This window comes from Lutra lutra, chromosome 2 (genome assembly GCF_902655055.1).
Source record: "Lutra lutra chromosome 2, mLutLut1.2, whole genome shotgun sequence".
NCBI lineage: Eukaryota > Metazoa > Chordata > Mammalia > Carnivora > Mustelidae > Lutra > Lutra lutra.
In genome coordinates, this window is record NC_062279.1 from 96,275,376 (window position 1) to 96,295,550 (window position 20,175).

The 20,175-nt window shown below is 36.7% G+C and overlaps 1 protein-coding gene across 10 annotated transcripts in view; it reads left to right on the plus strand.

The window, feature by feature from the left end:
• Nucleotides 1-20,175, plus strand: part of PDLIM5 (PDZ and LIM domain 5) — a 208,998-nt gene that overhangs the window by 78,543 nt on the left and 110,280 nt on the right. The window contains exon 1 of one of the 10 annotated variants that reach the window (XM_047718011.1): nt 13,714-13,803. The exons of the other annotated variants lie outside the window; for them this stretch is intronic. The gene's annotated coding sequence lies outside the window, so the exon portion shown is untranslated. Of the gene's footprint in view, nt 1-13,713; nt 13,804-20,175 lie in introns of those variants that run through there. 10 annotated transcript variants of the gene reach the window in all.

The following is a 20,175-nucleotide window of genomic DNA, read 5'->3' on the forward strand; positions in this document are numbered from 1 at the left end:
ACACTGATTAAGTGGCAAGAAGATCACACCCAACTCTTGAAGAACAGAAGTAATATTCTGTTTATTACATACTCCAGTGCCTACCACTGTGACTTGGACTTGGAAGATTCTCAAAAAATATTTATTGCCTTTCATTGTAGAGAATGCTGCCTTTAAAGTTATAGTAATTTTTGCTACTTTTACCTGATGAATTTAGAAATAATTCTTAAGTTATTAGTGAGCTAGCATGACAGTCTGGTCATTCTTTTGTATTTAATGACAGTATTCTCCTTGGGGTTAATAAACATTTTTGTCCATAGATGAAGAGGTTTTGAAAGGGTTGAAATTCAAGTCATTCCCTACTATTTGCAGTGGCTATTGTTGCTATTAACATCTTTTTTTTTTTAACTCTTTTTTTTTTTTAAAGATTTTATTTATTTATTTGACTGAGAGAGAGATCACAAGTAGGCAGAGATGCAGGCAGAGAGAGAGAGGAGGAAGCAGACTCCCTGCTGAGCAGAGAGCCCGATGTGGGGCTCGATCCCAGGACCCTGAGATCATGACCTGAGCCGAAGGCAGCGGCTTAATCCACTGAGCCACCCAGGCGCCCCTGTTGCTATTAACATCTTAAAAGATTGGAATAGTTTAGGCTGTATGTGAGTTGAAAAGTAAACTGGAGTGATTGGCTGTGCAAAACACTGATGTGGCAGATTATTTATACTGTCAAACTTCACAGCGTACTTTTTCTTTAATGTGTCTTAAAGCCTGCGTTTTCACAGTAAATCAGCTTTATACACAGGTTTTTTTTTTTTGGTTTTTTTTTTTTGAGAGTAGGAGAGAATCTTTTTTTTTTTTTTTTTAAAGATTTTATTTATTTATTTGACAGAGAGAAATCACAGGTAGGCAGAGAGGCAGGCAGAGAGAGAAGAGGAAGCAGACTCCCTGCTGAGCAGAAAGCCCGATGTGGGTCTTGAACCCAGGACCTGGGATCATGACCTGAGCCGAAGGCAGCGGCTTAACCCACTGAGCCACCCAGGCGCCCCAGAGAGTAGGAGAGAATCTTAAGCAGGCTCCAGCAGAGCCTACCTCGGAGCTTGATCTCACAACCCTGAGATCATGTCCTGGGCTGAAATCAAGAGTCAGACACTTAACTGACTGAGCCACCCAGGTGCCCCTGTCTACAGGTTTCTAAATGTTACTAGTTTTAGTAAATTTTTTTAACCAGGCAGGATCCCTTATTAACAGTCTTTCTCTGCAGTTTAAATGCATAAGAAGAAGAATCTTTCATTCATCTATTTTTGTGTGTGTATGAATTTTGATTTCTCAAGTAATACAGCAAGAGTTTATTTCTGTATTACAATAAAAATCCATAGATGATAATCCTGAATTCAGTGACCTCTTTTACAATTGAGTCTGCCTTTATTTGACTGTTTTGGCTGCAGTTTAATAGCACTGTTTTCCTGTGTAATTCATCCTGTTAACAATGAATATGAGGGACTTTCCAGATTCTTTTGTTTTACTGGAATTACATTTTATAGACTCTGCTTTGAAATAGTGGATTATTTATTATTCTAGAATGTTTTTGTTATCCTGAGAATATGTCTGGTTACCAAATTATTCTTAAAACTAATAAAAGTATTTTTGTATTTGAAAGATAAGCTAGCTAACTGCCTCTTTCAAAGTAGAATTTTAATCTCTTTGACACACTGAAATAAATATCTCTTCCCCAGATTTTATAGATTCTATAATATTCGTGTAGATTTCATTTTCTTATAAGAAGCCTGTTTGCTCTTAGTGAGCCAAAGAATTATCTCCAGGGGATCAAAGCAAATTGCTCCTTTATTGAAACTTGGTTGTGCTGTTTTTTTATTTGTTTGCATGTAATTTCTATTGCTGTATAATATTTACAGTTGAAATTATTTTAGTATTATGCAGAAAAAAGTTTCTTTTTTATTTGTGCCTTTAAAGAAGCTTAATAGGTTATAACAATATTTGTGTTTCCAAGAACTTTAAATAATTTTGTTCTGAGATATCTGATATAAAAAGTTAAGGTTACTAGGGAAGCAGCTTTAGTCTTGTTTCTTAGTGCACAGTAGGGATTTGGTAAGTAAAGCATATTAAAGAAAAAGAAGCTAACATTTTACTTTGTTTATTTATTTTTAAAGATTTTTATTTATTTGAGGGAGAGGGAGAGGGAGAGTAAGAGCAAGGGGAGGAGGAGGGGAAGGGGCAGAGGAAGAGGGAGAAGTGGATGCCCCACCTAGCAGGGAGCCTGATGTGAGTTTCTCAGTCCAGGACCCTAAGATTATGACCTGAGCTGAAGTCAGACATTTAACTGACTGAGCCACCCTGGCACCCCTAAAGAAGCTAGAACTTTAAATTTTTACTTTTAACAAATTACTGACCTAGGATCTTAATATACTTAAGTCATTTAATCTTCATAGCAATTATTGTGATAGATATTATCACCGTACTTTATAGAGAAGGTAAGTACCATACTGCAAATTCACACAACTTGTATGTAAATAAGCCAGAATTAAAGCTCAGGTCTGTTTCCCTCCTAATAGAATGATTGTTCTACAACATCACACAGTCCCTTTAAAAAAAGGAATTAAGAAAATTTTCTTATTGTATAGTCATCATAATGCCTATTGTCTAAATGTGCATTTTACACTTCCAAATACACTCAATATGAATTTTTGCCATTAAATTTGTTCCATAGAAGGCGGAGAAAGAGGGGTTTATGGAGACTTTTGCTTAATATTCCAGTAATTTCAGATTCCATGGAAAATATTAGCAAGAAGCCAGTGATCTTTGAAAAATTGGCGTTTTTAGAAGCTCACAAAATATTCTGGCTGTAATATTACCTCATTCATTCCTTTAACGGCTCCAACATATGTATTCTCTGGATTTATTAAAAAAAGCTTTAGTAATATCTTCATCTGTAAAATAGTTTTTCGGTTGAAATAAAATGCACTGCTAAGTTCAAGTATAGAGAACAGACTTCCTAGATTTGTAGCGTTTTAGAGTGACGCAGCTCCAGCTGTCAACCAGTAGAACTCTTAGTCCACCCTCACCATTTATCTCTATGAATGCTTCAGAGTTTCTTTTTGATCTGTTTTACAAAATACCTGCAGTGACAACTCTGTGACAGTGGTGACACTGGGATTGGAATTGTGTAGCAGACGAAGAACAGAGGGACCAATAGGTGCTAGCCCATGAGCTCAACTTGATCAACCCCTGTGCCTGTTTACCCTGCTCTACTCTGTTCTTCGTCTATTTGGTGCTTTGTTTACAGTGTTCTTGATGGTGTCTGATCAGTATCTTATGCTGAGCGTGGGAAATATGCTGCATTTAGTAAATTGGTTTTACCAAATACCGTCACTGCTCTAGTAGCCAACATGTTTCCTGTTTTCTCTAACCTTTTCTCCTACTTTCTTTAAGTTGTTCATTTTCCTGCATTTCTTTCTTTCTTTAAAGCCTTAAAATCCCTCCACTTGTCTCTAAGGTGTCAAAATGTCCTTCACTAACTACATGTCTGGAGGTTGTATGAAATGTATGTAATTCAATTACAGAAATAGGAAGAAACTTTGTTAGTTTCAGTGGACATAGAGATCTTAAAAATACTGAAGTACAGTCCCCTTCATCCCCAACACACACACACACACACACACACACACACACACACACACACACATGCACACGCACACACACACATGAATGATGATGGCAGGAAGGAACAGAGTAGCATTGTTCAGTCACCTGAAGTTTAAAGTTCTGAAAAAAAAAGAAATTTTTAGACGAAGGGCAGTGAGAAAGTTTGCTGGGATCCTAGAGAAGAGAGATCTTAGTTGAGAGTAATTCCATGATTAACATACAGGGCAAGTTATAGGTTAGGGCCAAAAAGTACTCCATTTTACCAGGAATTAGATGCGATGAGCTATGGTAGAGGTTGGGATCAAGCATGAATTAAGAAGCTTGAAAGGATTGTAAAAACTTAGCAAATATGTGAATGAGTGACAAGTTGAACTGAGATTTCTGTGACTTAGACTTAGGCATGTCTGTCTACGTATAATATATAATTCACACCCCCTACTTCCTTCGAAGTTAGAAAACTGTGTATGTGCTTTAGGCTGCTGACTGAATTTGTTGGCTTAAGAGGACTTACATGAACAATGGAGAAATATAGGTAAGTTTGGGGCCACTCGGGCCAATGTACAAAAGAGAAAACAAACACCCTGTTCTCCTCCCTCTCTTCTGCAAGCAGTTATACCAGTATGGTATACTAGTAACAATACTAGGATCAGGGAATAGGTAGAGAAACTAATGTATCTCTCAGTTCAAGAAACCCCTAAGGGAAAGAAATTTTTATACACAGGTTGATGATTGTCAGAATGTGGATATGTACAGGGAGCATCTAGAGCACAGAGGAAGAGTCTGAAGGTGGCAAAGAAAATGTCCTACCAGATAATGCATGAGCTGAAGCTTGAGTATAGAATAGGAACTTGCCATTGGTCAATAGTAGGAAGAAAGAAGGCATTCAGGGCAGAGAAAACAGCTTGAGGAAAGCTATGCTCCTTTCTGAGAACTTGTCAGTAGTTCACTGTGGCTAAAATGTAGTTTTTGAGAGAACAGGAAGAATAGGAGAGGATTAGAAGATTAAAGCGTTCAGATTATTTTAAGAGATCTCAGCTGCCATATGTAAAATTTTAAATTTTGGTTCTTTGTTAATGGGAAATTATTGAAGAATTATTTTGAAATACAATAATAAAGAAATTTAATAATAATAATACTATTATTGAGCTGGTACTCTATGTTAGGCATTCTTTTAAATGCTTCACCTATAACTCATTTATTCCTATGGAGAACTTTGTGAGGTATGGATGCTATCATTGTTCTCCTGTTAAAGATAAGGAAATGGAGGAAAACAATACCTAGGCTCACCTTCCAGGATTTTAAATCCAACTATTCTGGCTATGTGTAATTGTGTAGGGTGGGGAAGGAGAGAGACCAGTTGGGAGACGATTTCACAAGTGTGGGTGGGAACAAATGGAGGCCTTGGTGAGGACAGATTTGGGGGGAAGAGAGAGAGTCCTCCCTGATGGTGAGGCCTGGAAGTTCCTCTGGTTGAGGAACTCGTTGAGGAAATTTCTGAGGAACAGCTGTCTCACTGTCTCCTTTCTATTGTTTATCTCCCATTTGAAACTTTGTTCCTTTTGCTTAGTTTTTCTCTCTTCGCCTCTTCAGTCATTGACACTGATTTATTCACTCTTTTAATGACTATGTGTTAGGTCTTTAGTTGGAGTAAGTCTTCATTAATTCCTGTATAGTTACAGAAGAAAAAAAAAGACATAGTTCCTTCTATAAAAGGGGTGTTTGATATTGTGTGACAGGTAAGATAAGTACAGAACCTGTAATTCAAGTTGATCAACAGATCAAGAATGATACAGACTTCTGGGAGAGCCATGTTCATTTGACTGTATACTTCATCTTCCATTTGTAGTTCTTTTTAGAAAAGATTTTATTTATTTGTCAGAGAGAGAGAGAGAGCGCGAGCGGGCACACAAGCAGGCAGAGTGGCAGGCAGAGGCAGAGAGAGAAGCAGGCTCCTGGCTGAGCAAGAAGCCTGATGCGGGACTGGATCCCAGGACCCTGGAATCATGACCTGAGTTGGAAGCAACAGCTTAACCGACTGAGCCATCCAGGCGTCCCCCCATTTGTAGTTCGAAAGCCATTTGAGATACATTTATTTGAGCTGGTAAGGTCTACAGCTCCCTGGTTTAACTAGCAAAGCTGGGCCCCTCATAGAGCCAATGCATATTCTAGATATAGAGGTATAGAAAACCTAGTGTCCTCTAACACATACACACATGTTGCCCTTCCAGATTTTCCAACATTTTGGTTTTAAGAGGAAAAAAGTCTCATTAGTGAATGTAAAACCTCATTCACATCCGCTACTGGACTGTAAATTCCCAAGGGTAAAGGCCATGCCTGTCTTGTTTACAGTAGTACGTTCTGATCTTTCTCACAGACTTGCTCATGGTTTATGCTAGAATATTTGTTGAATACTGCAACTGAGGGTGAAAATTTCCTAAAAATATTTTTACTGAGAATTAGGGAATGAAAGCAAACAATAGGGCAGAAATGAGTGAGACGAATGAGTACAAGTTTGTGATGCTAAATGAAACTACACTAAACTGTAGCCACAAAATGGCAAGAACGGTTTTATGTGGCAGCCCCACATGGTATATCCCTTTCTGGGGAGCTATAACTTTAATGTTTACACTTTTAGATCTTGATTATAAACCCAGCCCCTTCTTTAGTCCACTACCAACTAGGGATAGATTTAATTCATTCTCCTTTCTACGGCCTCTGCCCATGGTGAGAATAGAACTTACATACACATCTTTTCTGCCCACCTGGAATGGGGGCTGTTGGAAGATACTTCTGTCCATTTGGCTCAATTCCTCTCCTGGGAGGTAGAGTTGGTGCCTGGTTGCTCTAATTTGATACTCATTCAGCCATGTTACTAATAAATTGTGCCGTAACAGTGTCATGGTCTCCAAGTTCCACTTCTTCACCTTCTCTCCTCACATGTGGCAGGTGCCCTGGTCAGGGGAGAGGACTGCTGTTCTCTTACTTCCTGTTCCTTTTTTATCTACTGTTTTGGTAAGTGGATAGAGTCAGAGATGGAATTTAAAATGAGAGTCTCCTCTTTGCTTGAACACAAATCAGAAGCTTTGCCTTCTGGGCCTTAAAGAGGGCTTGTATTTAGAAAGGGTTTACATTTACTTCTCATTTTCCTACCAGTATTTGATAGGCAGTAGTCCTGCAGAAAAGGAGGAAGGAGGTTTCGGAAGTACATCTAACCTTCTGGGTGAGAGGAGGTTTGGGGGCCCCAACTGGTCAGTATACTTCATGAACTGTTTAAGTGGCTAATTCTTTGCATTAGAAGAATTCTTCGTGCTTCGTAGCTACACCCTGACCAAAGCAGTGCTGATTAATGAATCTTTTTCCTTTTTTTTTTTTTTTTTTGTTAAACCATTCACCCTCTTTTTATAATTCGAACTACTTCCAGTGATCTCAGATACCTTTTATTTAACCTATTTAATAGGTTAGGAGTGAATGATACTTTTCCCAAGGCTACTAGTAAATTTAGCTTTAGCCTAAAATAGTGAAGTGAGAAAAATCATTAAAGAGAAAATCATTTGTCTTTCCTAGAAACAGAGTTTAATGGTTATAGTTGCTAATTTTTAAGATACATTTAGTAGGGTACCAAATATATTTTAGTAATTAATTTCACAGTGAGGCAAGAACCGTGTGACATTTTCAACCCTGGCAAAATGCAGAAGCCGATATTTGCATGTGGAATGGCTGCTCCTCATATATATTAATTCATTAATAATAATTGTTAATGTTTATTGTATACTTAGAGATCAGGGGTGCTTTGAATACACCATCTCATCAAATCTTTTAAGCACTTTTTAAAAGAGATTTTATTTACTTATTATTTGCTAGAGAGAGAGAGAGCGTGCACAACCAAGGGGAGCAGCAGGCAGAGGGAGAAGCAGGCTCCCTGCTCGAGACTCCATCCCAGGACCCTGGGATCATGACCTGAGCTGAAGGCAGATGCTTAACCGACTGTCACTCAGGTGTCCTTTCAGCACTCTTTTCTGGTACTGTATTAGTTTCTTATGGTTGATATGACAAATTAACACAAACTGGGTAGCTTAAAACAACAGGTATTTATTCTCTCCCGGTTTTGGAGGCTAGAAGTCTGAAATTGAGGTGGTGGACGGGCTACACTGTTTGGAAGCTCTCAGGGAGAATTCTTCCTTGTCTCTTTTATCTTCAAGTGGCTGCCTCACTCCAGTCTCTGCCTTCATGATCACTTTTCCGCCTCCTTGTTGTGTGTCTGTGTCTTTTCCTCTTTTGCCTCTTATAAGGAGATTTCACTGGATTTAGAGTTTGTTAAGGTAATTTAAGATGATTTCCTCTCAAGATCTTTAACTTAATTATATTTTAAAGACCCCCTTTCCAAATAGGTAACATTCACAGGGTCTTGGTATTAGGTCCTGGACATATCTTTTGGGGACTACCACTCAAACGACTGCAGGTACGTACTTTTCGTATCACCATTTCTCAGGGAGATAGTTTGTGAGTGGTCAATTTGTTTTGACTCTGAGCTGTCCTCCCCGTCATCACACTGTGGCGCCATGCTGATCTATTCTGCTCTATTTGTAGATGATCTGTTTTGAAGCATTGCCTGTATGATATCTTGTCCTTTATTTAATTAGGAATGAATTCATATCTGGCAAGTTTTTTCTACTTGTTTCTTAGTGTCTGGTTTTGGAAATGCATGCGTGAGACTCACTGAAGTATTTTCTCGATGCAAAGACTGGAGTTAACTTGTCATGGTTAACTCCAGCAGGAGAAGAGGCAGCTCAGTACTTGACAGCAGCATAGACTTGTTTTTCTGGTTTAGTGAGACCAGTCAGAAACATCAGAGTTCTCATCCTGACTTCATCACTTACTAGCTCTAGGCTACTAGCAAGTTACTTTAGTTCTTAGAACTTCAGTTTATTTATCCATAAATTAGGAATCCCTGTTTTGTAGAGTAGTTAGCTTAGTTGAAAAAGTTAAACCTGAGCATTTAATAAGCAGTTTGCCCAAATTAAGCATGTAAGTATTTTAGAATATATAATTCCAGTATCTATGAAATTCTTCAGGCTTACTTAGGCCTCTTTTGTAAATTTAGCTTTAGCCTAAAATAGTGAACTGAGTGTGAAAAATCATTAAAGAGAAAATCATTTTTCTCTTTTTAAAGTTGTTTATATCACAAATAATGGGGCTTCCTCCTTTAAATTAAAAAAATTTTAATATGTCAGTATCTTTTGTTATCCGTGTACATATATGGTGTCTTTTAAAAAACTCAAATAATAGTTGCTTTGCCTGTTTGTGGTATCTTCTGCAGCACAGTTTGGTTTTGTTGTTTGTGTATTTTTTTTAAAGAATCATTCTTCTTACCCAGTGTCTGACACACATACCAAAAAGGGAAAAATTGTAAGAAAGAATGCTGGTCAGATCACATCATCCAATTATTACACTTTCAGCATTTTGAAATGTGATGGCTCCTTCCTAAGGGGACATTCTTGTTAAGGTTGGAGGTCACTGTTTCTTTTTAAGAGCACTGTGTTCCAATTCTGAATAATATTTTCTAGACAGGAAACATGACCATCTTTCATTTCATTGTCCTTTTTAGTAGATGTTTGTTGAGAATACTAGGTGCTGGATAAGACAAATTGCCCCAGTCGTTCTTTCTTATTATTGTTTATTTTTCCACAGTTGTGCAATCCTATTTGATAAGGTCTTAGTGGTCAAATAGATGTATTTTTCATCTATTTTCTGATGAAAGGATAGAATTTGTTTTCAATATTGTCTTCTCTTATCCTATTAAATTACTGACAAGTGAGAAATTTTCAGAAGTGTGTGTTTTAGATAACAGTATTTTTTGAAATATGTCTTATTTCTTGGAATTTTGTAAAAACTCTTAGACTGTAGTCTGAATGTAATCTCTTAAATGGAACTGTTGATTATGTAATGCCAAAACCTGGGAAGTTGTGAGCCCAACTGAGTCATAAATATTTGTTTTCCATTTCTGTGTAGACAATATGGATGATGGAGGCCAAATTTATTTTGACCATTAGCATTTATTATTCTTGCTTCAGGAGGAGTGTATTGTTGTAGAACTGAATCTAGTGATGGATTTTTAAAAATATCTTGACCCAAATGATACCATATTACTAATACTGCCCTTGCTATTGATGAAGTAGAAAATGGTTGGTTTCTACCATACCCATCTAAACACCCACCTTTATACATATCCATGTGCACACCCCCACTTTTCTATTCAAAGCAGAATCATTTCATATCGGCAGTAACCATATAGAAAAAGAAGTTATACTTCACTGGGAGAAATATATGTAAATAGGGTTTTTCATCCTTGCGTTTATTTTTTTAATTCATACTATACAAAAGCATTTGAAAGTCTTTGAAATTTACTCTGAGGAGGTTCTAGACATGTGCAGTTTGCTGATGCTCTTTTTAAGGAACTGCATTAAGGTGTTTAATTATTAATCTGATATTATAAATAAAATTTTCTGTTATCAGAAGATGTTTTGAAACATGTAGGTTTTGCTGATTTTTATAACACCCCACCCAAACTTTGAAGTAGCTTTTAAAATATAAAGGTAAATTTAGTCTTCAATAGGCATTGAAAACAGGGATGTCAGAAATTTAAACTTTAATGTTTTAGTATATATTATGCTTACAATTTTTACTTAATATATTCAGTGCTAACATTCCTTTTGGCAACTGGCCATTCCTTTTTCAGATCTAAATATTTAATGAATTTAAAGTATTAGAAATTGCATCTGGTTTATGTTGTGGTTCTATTTCAATTAGCATCGTAACATCTAGGTTTATAGTTAACTGTCAGTGATTTTAGACTTAAGGGAGAAAAAAGCATTTATCTGAAGTTAGTGGTAAAACTTCAGCTATCCCCGAAACCTCTGATAGATAATCCTGAATTACTGGATTTTCTAGATAAATTGACATTAAATATCTCAATTCTTTAAAATAAACACCATAATATTTTCATAAACATCTTAGAAAATGTATTTCTTTGTGTATCAGTTTCCCCTTGCTATGTAACAAATTACCACAAACTCAGTGGCAGGAAGAAACCCCACAGATTTATTATCTTACAATTTTTATGTCAGAAGTCCAAAATGGGTCTCACTGTGCTAAAATTAAGGTGTTGGCAGGCTGTTTTCTTTTCTGGAAGCACTAGGAGAGAATCTGTTCTTTTGCCTTTCCCAGCTTCTAGAGGCTGTCTGCTTTCTTTGGCTTCCATTCTTTCCATCTTCAAAGGCGGCAACGTTACGGAGTGTCTCACATCACATCATTTTAACACTGACTCTTTGACTTCCCTCTTCCACATTTAAGGACCCTTGTTGTTACATTGGGCCTACTTAGTAATCTAGGATAATCTTCCTATTTTAAAGTCTTCTGACTAGCAGTTTTAATCCATTTTACAGAAACTTTAATTCTCCACTGTAACATTATTTACAGGTTCTCAAGATTAGGACAGGGACATTTTTGGGAAGCCATTATTCTGCCTACCATTTTGCCTTCCTAAACTGTTAAATTATGTATATCTAATTGACTCTAACTGTGAGGATTGCATGAACTAGGAAGCCTGAATGATTTATTTTATCATCATCAATTGCCCAGGAGTGACTTTAGCCTCTCTTTCAGGCTTTACTTCAGTTTGGTTGGTAGGTCTTCTTTGTGGTTCACTAGTACTTTTTGTAGGTGACTGTACTTCTACAGACAGGAAAAATTTCTGTACCAGAGTCATTGAGGACCACTGTTGGGAGGATTTAAATCAGTGTTTTACACCCCTTCTGACTCCTGGGAAGTACATTGCTATTCAATAATTTTTTAGTTGTTCACTCTCTTCATTACCAAAAAAGGTCTATTCCCATCCTTATCATTCTGTTTCTCACCATTGCCACACATGTATGTCTAACTTCTGGCCCTTTAGAGTGCCATTTTTTTAAGATGTCTGATTTTTGTCAGATTCTAGTTGTGCCCTGGTCTTTTTGCTATCTGCTGTTCCATTTGTTCTTTTGCAATGTATGTGTGTACAAGAGTTTTTCTTCCTTCCTTCCTTCTTTTCTTTCCTTCCTTCCTTCCTTCCTTCCCCCCTTCCTCCCTTTCTCTTTCTTCCTTTCTCTTTCTTTCTGTTTTTGTCTCCCTTTCTCTCTCTTTCTTCCTTTCTCTTTCTTTCTGTCTTTCTGTCTTACTTGTCTTTCTGTCTCCCATCCTTCCTCCCTTCTTTCCTTCCTTCCGAAGTTGAGTAACTTGGACAAGCCTGAGCATCAATGGCTGATTCACTGTTTGAACCCAGGTTATATATATCAGGAGAGCCATGAGCCATGTTTACCATTTGACTGAATTGCTATCAAACATTCATCTAAACCCTGAAACTTTTCTTTCAAAATCCATTTGTCACGAAATTTAATAAAGAGGTCTTTGCAACAATAAAGGAGAACCTTACATTGAACATAAATTTATTTAGTACTGGGAAGATAGGAGTAAGATGGAATGATACTTTCACTCTGCCTTACCTTTTGGAAGGCAAAAACAGGGAATCTGAAGGATAATGCTATGTTTTAGTGGAGTGGGTAGGAAAGGTTTGTATACACCCACTTTTTAATTTAGGAGGAGTAAGGAACTGGGCTGTTTTTGTGACATTCTTTTAAGGGAAGATAAGAGAGGAAAGAAAGGGGTGAACTGAAAGACATCAGATATAAAGTGGCTGTTTACTCTCTGTGAGTCACATTATTCTGTTTTAAAAACATGTTAGGAATTCATCTAATCTTCCTCAGGGCACACCCACTTCCCTCTAAGCCTGGTATAGTTCACAGATAAATTGGTGTTTCTCAGCTCACCACTTTAGCTGTGCAGTCCCCTTGCCAGGGGTGATTTGATGTTCTGTAGCTGGCTAGACTCTTCTTATTCTATCTCACTTTCTTCCTTATATAAATGAGTACCTGACTAACAAATATCTTACCTAATCCTAAACTTTTTCTTTCCTCGATAATATTTCGTGACTTGAAAAAGACCTCTAAGGCGCTAAGTACATAATGATGGTCACTTTTTAGTTCATGGTTTTGCTTTAATTCTGTGTTCTTAGTTCGCTCCATTCTTGGTTTCCACAAATGATTATTTGTAGAAAAGATCCATTTTATGCATATTTGCTCCCCAACCTAAAGTTTAGGACATTATATGCGATGTATACAATTGACCTTCATTTGCATGGTGGTACTTTGGGACAGTATAATACCTGCAAGCTTTATATTCTTCTGTACAATGAGGAGATTTTATACAGAGTGTATCATCAGTTACTAAATGACTTTTGTTTCTTTTAAGTCTTTTTTAATATATGCGTTCTCATTTTCTAGTTAGAATGTCTGTAAGCATTTCCATGAAAGTCCATGGATAGACATGAGCTCTGACAATAGGAACTTACATCTTAATGTACTTCCATTTCTTTAGTTTTGAATTTTTCTTTTCGTGGAGAAGAATGCATAAAAAATATTCTCTAGAAATCAGGATTCATATTTGGAGACTCTTCTAGAAACAAGGATTCACACTCTTCGTCTCTGTTGTCAAAGTTTTCATAAAGATTTAGAAATCTTTTATACCTCATTACTTAAATCATAAAGAAGATTAGAGTTACTTAAAGAGGTTTAGCATATCTAAATAGTCTAAAATATTTAAATGAAGGAAAAGCGCTTTCCAAATGGATACACACACACACACACACACACACACACACACACACACACACACACACACATTTATATGAGAGAGAGAGAGAGAGAGAGAGAGTGTGTGTCTGTGTGTATAATATTTGGAGCTGAGAACTGCAGTTAAAACCTGAGAAAATTCGGGGCGCCTGGGTGGCTCAGTGGGTTAAGCCTCTGCCTTCGGCTCAGGTCGTGATCTCAGGGTCCTGGGATCGAGCCCCGCATCGGGCTCTCTGCTCAACAGGGAGCCTGCTTTCCTCTCTCTCTCTGCCTGCTGTTCTGCTTACTTGTGATCTCTCTCTGTCAAATAAATAAATAAAATGTTTAAAAAAAAAAACACCTGAGAAAATTCTTCGCTCTAGCAAATGATTAGTGTCTGAATCTCCTGGATACATGAATTCTTCTCTTTAGCTTCAGTGTCAGATGGAACTGACCTTCTATCCTGGTAACATTTACTTTATTTCTGTATTAGAATGTCCATGATTTAACATTTCTGAGAATTCAGAATCTTTTTTGGGGGGCTAAGTAACATTTATTATAAAGTACCAAAAATACAGTTGTAATTGGCAGCATGGTATAGTGAAAAAATTTTTGATTTGGGTGTTAGTCCAAGATTTAGGTTATCTGTTCTACTTACCAGCCCTGGGGAGGACCTTTGGAAAATTTTTTTCTTCCTTTTTTTAAAATAAAATTTTGTTAATTATCTTTTTTGAATGAGTCATATATTCATATTGTTCAAAATCTAAAGTTTTTGCAGTGAAAATTCTTTCTCCTTCCTGCTGTTTCTCAGTCACCTAATTCTCTCCCATATATTGAAATATTATGCAGCTGTATGTTTACAGAGGTATTTTTATGCATGTAAGAGCAAGATATATGTACTTTTGTCTCTTTTTCCTATAAATGGTAGATTATAATGCATATTGTCTTACATCTTTCTTTTTAAACTTAGTATTTCAAACTTCAGCTTATGTTGGGGATCTTTCTATATCAGTAATAAAAACTTGCTGATTTTAAAAATAGGTACATAATGTTCCATTATATGAATATGTCAAAATACATTGAACTCATTTCCTACGGATGGTCATTTAGTGCATTCTTAACAATGCCGTAACGGTTTACTTTAAATATAGTCATTTTATACATGTGTGAGTAGGTCTGTGGGATAAATATCTAAAAATGGAATTGGTAGGTCAGAGGGTCTGTCTGTTCTTCATCTTCCGAAGGGAGCAGACCTTAAAGATGTCAGAGGGCTGGGGTGCCTGGCTGGCTCGGTTGGTGAGCCTGACTCACTGACTACTTGGGTCATGATCCTAGGGTCCTGGGGTGGAGTCCTATGGTGGGCTCTCTCCTTGGTCGGGACCCTGCTTCTCCCCTTTATTCTCCCTCTGTGCTCTCTCTCTCTAACAAATAAATTAGATTAAAAAAAAGAAAAAAGATGTCAGAGGGCTGTTTGGAGAAAGTGTTCTATGTTCTCAATTAACATTGCTTCTCTTTTGTTCCACCTGTAGCACATATGGATATTGGAGGGCATGGGTCAGTGGAATGCAACTCGACTCTAGCTTTTGAGATGTCATGAATGTCAGCATTGTTTTTGTTGCTTTGAATTTGTCTGTGCCCATAAAGATAGAATGAGCCCTTTGGACATTGTTACGTGTCTACCCTTCTCCAGAGGTAGTTTGTGTTTTAGAAACAGAAGCAAATTTTTCCAAAATAGCTTTTCTTTTCTTCAGAAAGTCTAATTCTTGGGACGCCTGGGTGACTCAGTTGGTTATGTGTCTGCCTTCGGCTCAAGTCATGATCCCAGGGTCCTGGGATGGAGTCCCGCATTGGGCTCCCTGCTCAGGGAGCCTGCTTCTCCCTCTGCCCCTCCCCCTCCTCATGCTCTTTCTCTGTCTCTCTCTGACAAATAAATAAATAATTATTTTTTTTAAAAGTCTAATTCCTCACAATTACTTTATGTCTTTGACATATGTTATGCCAAGATTGAAAACGCTATCTTTCATTTTTTTTTTTAATCACTAGCACAGTGGAGAGCAGGCACTTTCTTGTCACTCTACTCTTCTGTCTCACTTAACAGTGTGAGTTTTCATGGGCTGTGAGAGAGAGTCCTTGTTGAGCATAAGAATTTAAGCAGACCATTATTTATTCCAGTGTTTATAAGTTTTCCTTGGGCTTCAGAAGATTGACCTTCTTTTATTTTTGACATATGACCATATCTGAAAAACCATGAGAGTTTTTATTTAAAATTTTTTTTTAGTTTGAACTGAATTTTGAGTATTTAGGCACATTGACATTTATACTAATTTTGAGAGTTTTGTATTTTACCTCTATGGTAGATTAGTTCTTGAATAATAACATTCATTATCTGAGGTGAACTTTGCTACAGGGTGCATGGGGAAGATGCATAAGGGCGAGAGCCATGTACTACAACACCTGTCACATAATTAATAACAGCTAAATCGGGCCCCTGGGCGGTTCAGTCGGTTAAACCTCCAGCTCTTGTTTTCGTCTCAGGTCACGATCTCGGGGTCCCAAGTTCAAAGCCCCACTTTGGGCTCTGTGCCTAGTGAGGCATCTGCTTGAGATTCTTTCCCTCTGCCCTACCCCCTGCTCACTCTCAAATCTTTAAAAAAAGTAATAGGTAAATCATTGTTATGATTTATATGTATCAACTCATATACTACTCATAGCATCTTCCCTGTAAGGTAAATGATAATGTTAATCATTTATACAGCAAAGTAAAACACAGGAGGATATTGCCCGAAGTCACTCCTTTAGTAACAGCTCTGTGCTATGGACCTGGCCTGGCTCTAGAGTCCGTACTCTCTATGGTATACAGTCCCCTTATTTGACACATGAAGTCTGTAGTGTGATATTTTGCTGCTCTTAGGGACTATTGAAATCTAAATGACTGTCAGCTTAGTTCCCTTCTACTGCCTATTTCTGCCTGCTCCTTCCTTCACACCATACCAACACATCCACACACACCCTGCATAAATGCCCCATGGTCAAACGTTGTTGTAGTTACTAAATTTAGATTGTGCTTTGACTCGCTTTTCTGTCTTCTGGTTCTTTTCTCTGAAGTCAGTGCCTGTTTTTTGCCACCTTGCCCTGTCTCTTTTGTCACTGCCAAGAGAGCTTGTTACCCTCTAGTATTGTTCTACTTCATCTTGGAATCTTTCTCCTCCTTGTCACCTGTTACTTATCAGCATTGCATAGGGGCTGTAAAGCTATTAGAGCATGCTTCTCTTTTGGCACAATGAATTGAGAGTCACTTTTCTCAACCGTGTTTATTTGTTCTGGTTGTTAGAGGTGGCTTCTTTATTACTGAAGAAGAGGTTTTTGCAAGCTACTTTACTCATATATTCTTAAACATTTATTAAGCATCCCTGGGCCAAGTTCTATACAACTCCTAGGAAAACTGAGATTAGTAAATTGTAGCATGATCAGAAGGTTTGGAGTCTGTGGAAGTCTTATACATATCATGAATCTAAAACTCTTCAGTAAATCTTCAGGTACATATGTCTTCAGTGAAGTGTAATGATACAAACACATCATACTTGTATAAGGGTTTGCAGAGTATAAAGTTTCCTTTCATATGCTTCCTTGCTGAAGTCAATGGTAAAATATCCACCATACACACAATATACACATACTAATTATATGAAAATTATACAATGTAATATTACATAATTGTATAAAAATTCAGTAGAATTGTTACCTGAATGCAGTTTCTTAGTTTATTTCAGAAGATTTGATTCAAGACATCTTTGTGATCTTAAATATCATTCTTATCCTAAGCTATGATTGGATATGAATTATTTTTCTGTATAAAATACATTATATTTTCATTTTTTGGATTCAATGTTAAGACATTTCAGAAGGACGTATGCATTATTTACTTAGTAGAAATATTTCAATTATTTTCTAATATGTGAAAACTCTGAATCACGGAAGAGAAATTTAAAAGACTTGTTAACAAGCCTTTAACATGTGCTATTGTCCTTGCAAAATTATTTTAAGCTCTGTCTGCTGTCACACACTGAAAGATGCAAGGAAACAATGTGGCTTTGGCTAGAGCTTATCACTTCTCAGAATAACTTTGGTATATTATCTTTAGTGACATTTTAGGCTAGTTGGCCCACTTCAAAATATCCATCACAGAGATACCACAGATTGACTTAAACTTTGATGACTTGCAGTTCCATAATTGTCTAATTTTGGAACTCTGAAAGTTTGGAATTCTAAAAACTCTAATTTTAAATTCTACCAGTATTCAATAGCAGTTCTCTATTCTTGAGGGGTAAATGAGAATAGTTCTGATACTTGTAATTAATAATATTTATTTCTTTTATTAAAAATTATTCATAATATTTTGGCTTCTTATTTGCACAGACATTGTTAGAAAGAAATCTAGAAAAGTAGTGTGTAACTTTTCTTGGAAATACACTCTACCTACCTATGAGGTTAATGTTCTTATTGAAGTAAAATTAAATAGATACAGAAAGAACTGAATGAGAAATGCCAAAAAACAAAGAAAAAAAGTAAAAACTTGAACCTAATGTGCCAATTTAGAAATTCAAATGAAAGAGTGAACACTCCAAAAGAGTTTAGAAAATTTTGAAGAATAAAGCAAGTAGATCACCTTATCATATTCACAGTGTATAGTTAAGGACAGGGCAGAATGGGTGGTTTGAGACTAAAATGAAAAATCATTTTAGTTTTTCTGGTAGAAAAGATCATTCTCATCTCAGAGTTTTCTATCTAATCTGTCTCTTGCTCAGCTTAACGCAGTATTTTTTTGTTTTCCAGTGAAGCTATTTAATTTATTCATGTTTATTTAGTAAGCTTACTATGTCCCTGTTTTATACCAACTCTTCTGCCAAATGCCAAGGATCAAAAAATTAGTAATCTGAATGAAGACTGCTGAAATTACTGTTTGCAAGGAGCTTTGTAAGTGACTTGTTCTAAAGGCAGATCCTAATGAATTTATGAATGTATAGTCACTCAGAGGGCGACATCCCTTAGGTTCTCTAAAATCAAGGCCCTGAAACTGCATTGAATTTAAGAAGCTTGAAGCAGATTACAGGTTTCATCCCCAGAGAGTTTCACTGTACAGTTCCATCCCCAGTACAGTCTAATCACTGGCCCTAAGTGCTTGTTTATTTCATCACTCCAGGTAAATGATAAGAAATCTTATTCGGCTATGCGGTATCTCCTACAGAGTCTTACCACACAAGGGATGCTAAAATATGCATGAACATGAGGAGTTAAATCCAGGCAACATGAATAGTTACTGAACTAGCCATTCTGTCCTGTATACAGCCCATAAAGAAATAAGTGATAACAACTGATGTCAGCATGGAAAGAAAAGCTCCTGTGTTGCTTCATATAAATTGTTTTCTCAGAGGAAATTAAAGGAGTAGGAAAAGTTTCCTTTATTTTTGCTTTAGGAAATATGTCATTCATTCCTACAGAAGGACTGGTTGACTTTTCCCCCATAATATGAACTGATTATCTCTTATGCGTTAAATAGGCAAAGATATTGCGTAATAGAATTTGCATAGTTGGGGTCAGATTTTGACTCTGCCTAATGATTGTAAAGCCAGTCTAATCACTGTTCTGAGGAGCTACCTAATGCCCAGTAAGTGTGCTTCTCTAGCAGGGATGACCTGTGGATATGGACATGTGTTTTATTGCAGTTGTAAAACAGACACTTAGGTGATTATTATTATTACTATTATTTTTTGTATCATCACAGTTACCTATTTTCAGAATTGAGGAGTCTAATCTCCTTTATAAGTCATATATTTCATTTAGTGACAACCATTTCTTGACAGTGTAATACGTACTCTAGTATAATTTTAAAACACCCACAAGTTGTCAGGTTGAGTACCTGAGAGATTTGCTTAAAGAATGTGGGCAACATTCTTGTGGTTGGACAAAATAGGGAGAAAAAGAAAATATTGTGTGAAAGATGTTTTAAAAGCTTGTATTATGAAATGGATTATATCTGAGACTTGGAGTCTTTTTTTTTTTCTTTTTAAATCAGAATAAGAACAGACTAAATTCTAACTAAATATTGTCTCTGTAGGAGTCACAAGAGACAATATTAAAATTGACTTATGATTATGCATTCTGTGACCTCAATAGAGCATTTGTAGACTAATTGAATGAAAATAGATTTCTCTTAAATAGGGGTGCCTGGGTGTCTCAGTGGGTTAAGCCTCTGCCTTCAGCTCAGGTCATGATCTTAGGGTCCTGGGATTGAGCCTCGCATCAGGCTCTCTGCTCAGTGGGGAGCCTGCTTACCCCTCTCTCTCTGCCTGCTTGTGATCCCTCTATCTCTTTCAAATAAATAAATAAAATCCTTAAAAAATAAAATAAAATATTTTAAAAAACTCTTAAATATAGGAAAGTTCACTCTAGGTAAAAATCTCATTTTAATGTATAATACTATATAAATTATATAAATATATAAAAGTCAGAATATGAAATTTTCCATAAGGAAAAACAAAAGAAAGACTAGAATCATAGGGAAAGAAAAGATATTTTTCCCTTAAATTTTGCTTTATAAAATAGTGAGATTTGGCTAAGAAACGATTGATCTGGTATCATACTACAGAAATGGGGAAGAAGGCACATCAGTGGAACATCAGACCACATCTATGACGTGGTCTTAAGGGCTTGGAAAGAGCAGTGCAAGATTGGGTGACTTTAGGTCTCCTACTTTGATTAGTATATTTGGAGTAGGTGGAAAGAAATGTAGTGAGTGTATGTATGTTGGTAGATAGGTACACTTTGGTGGGCTTCCTTA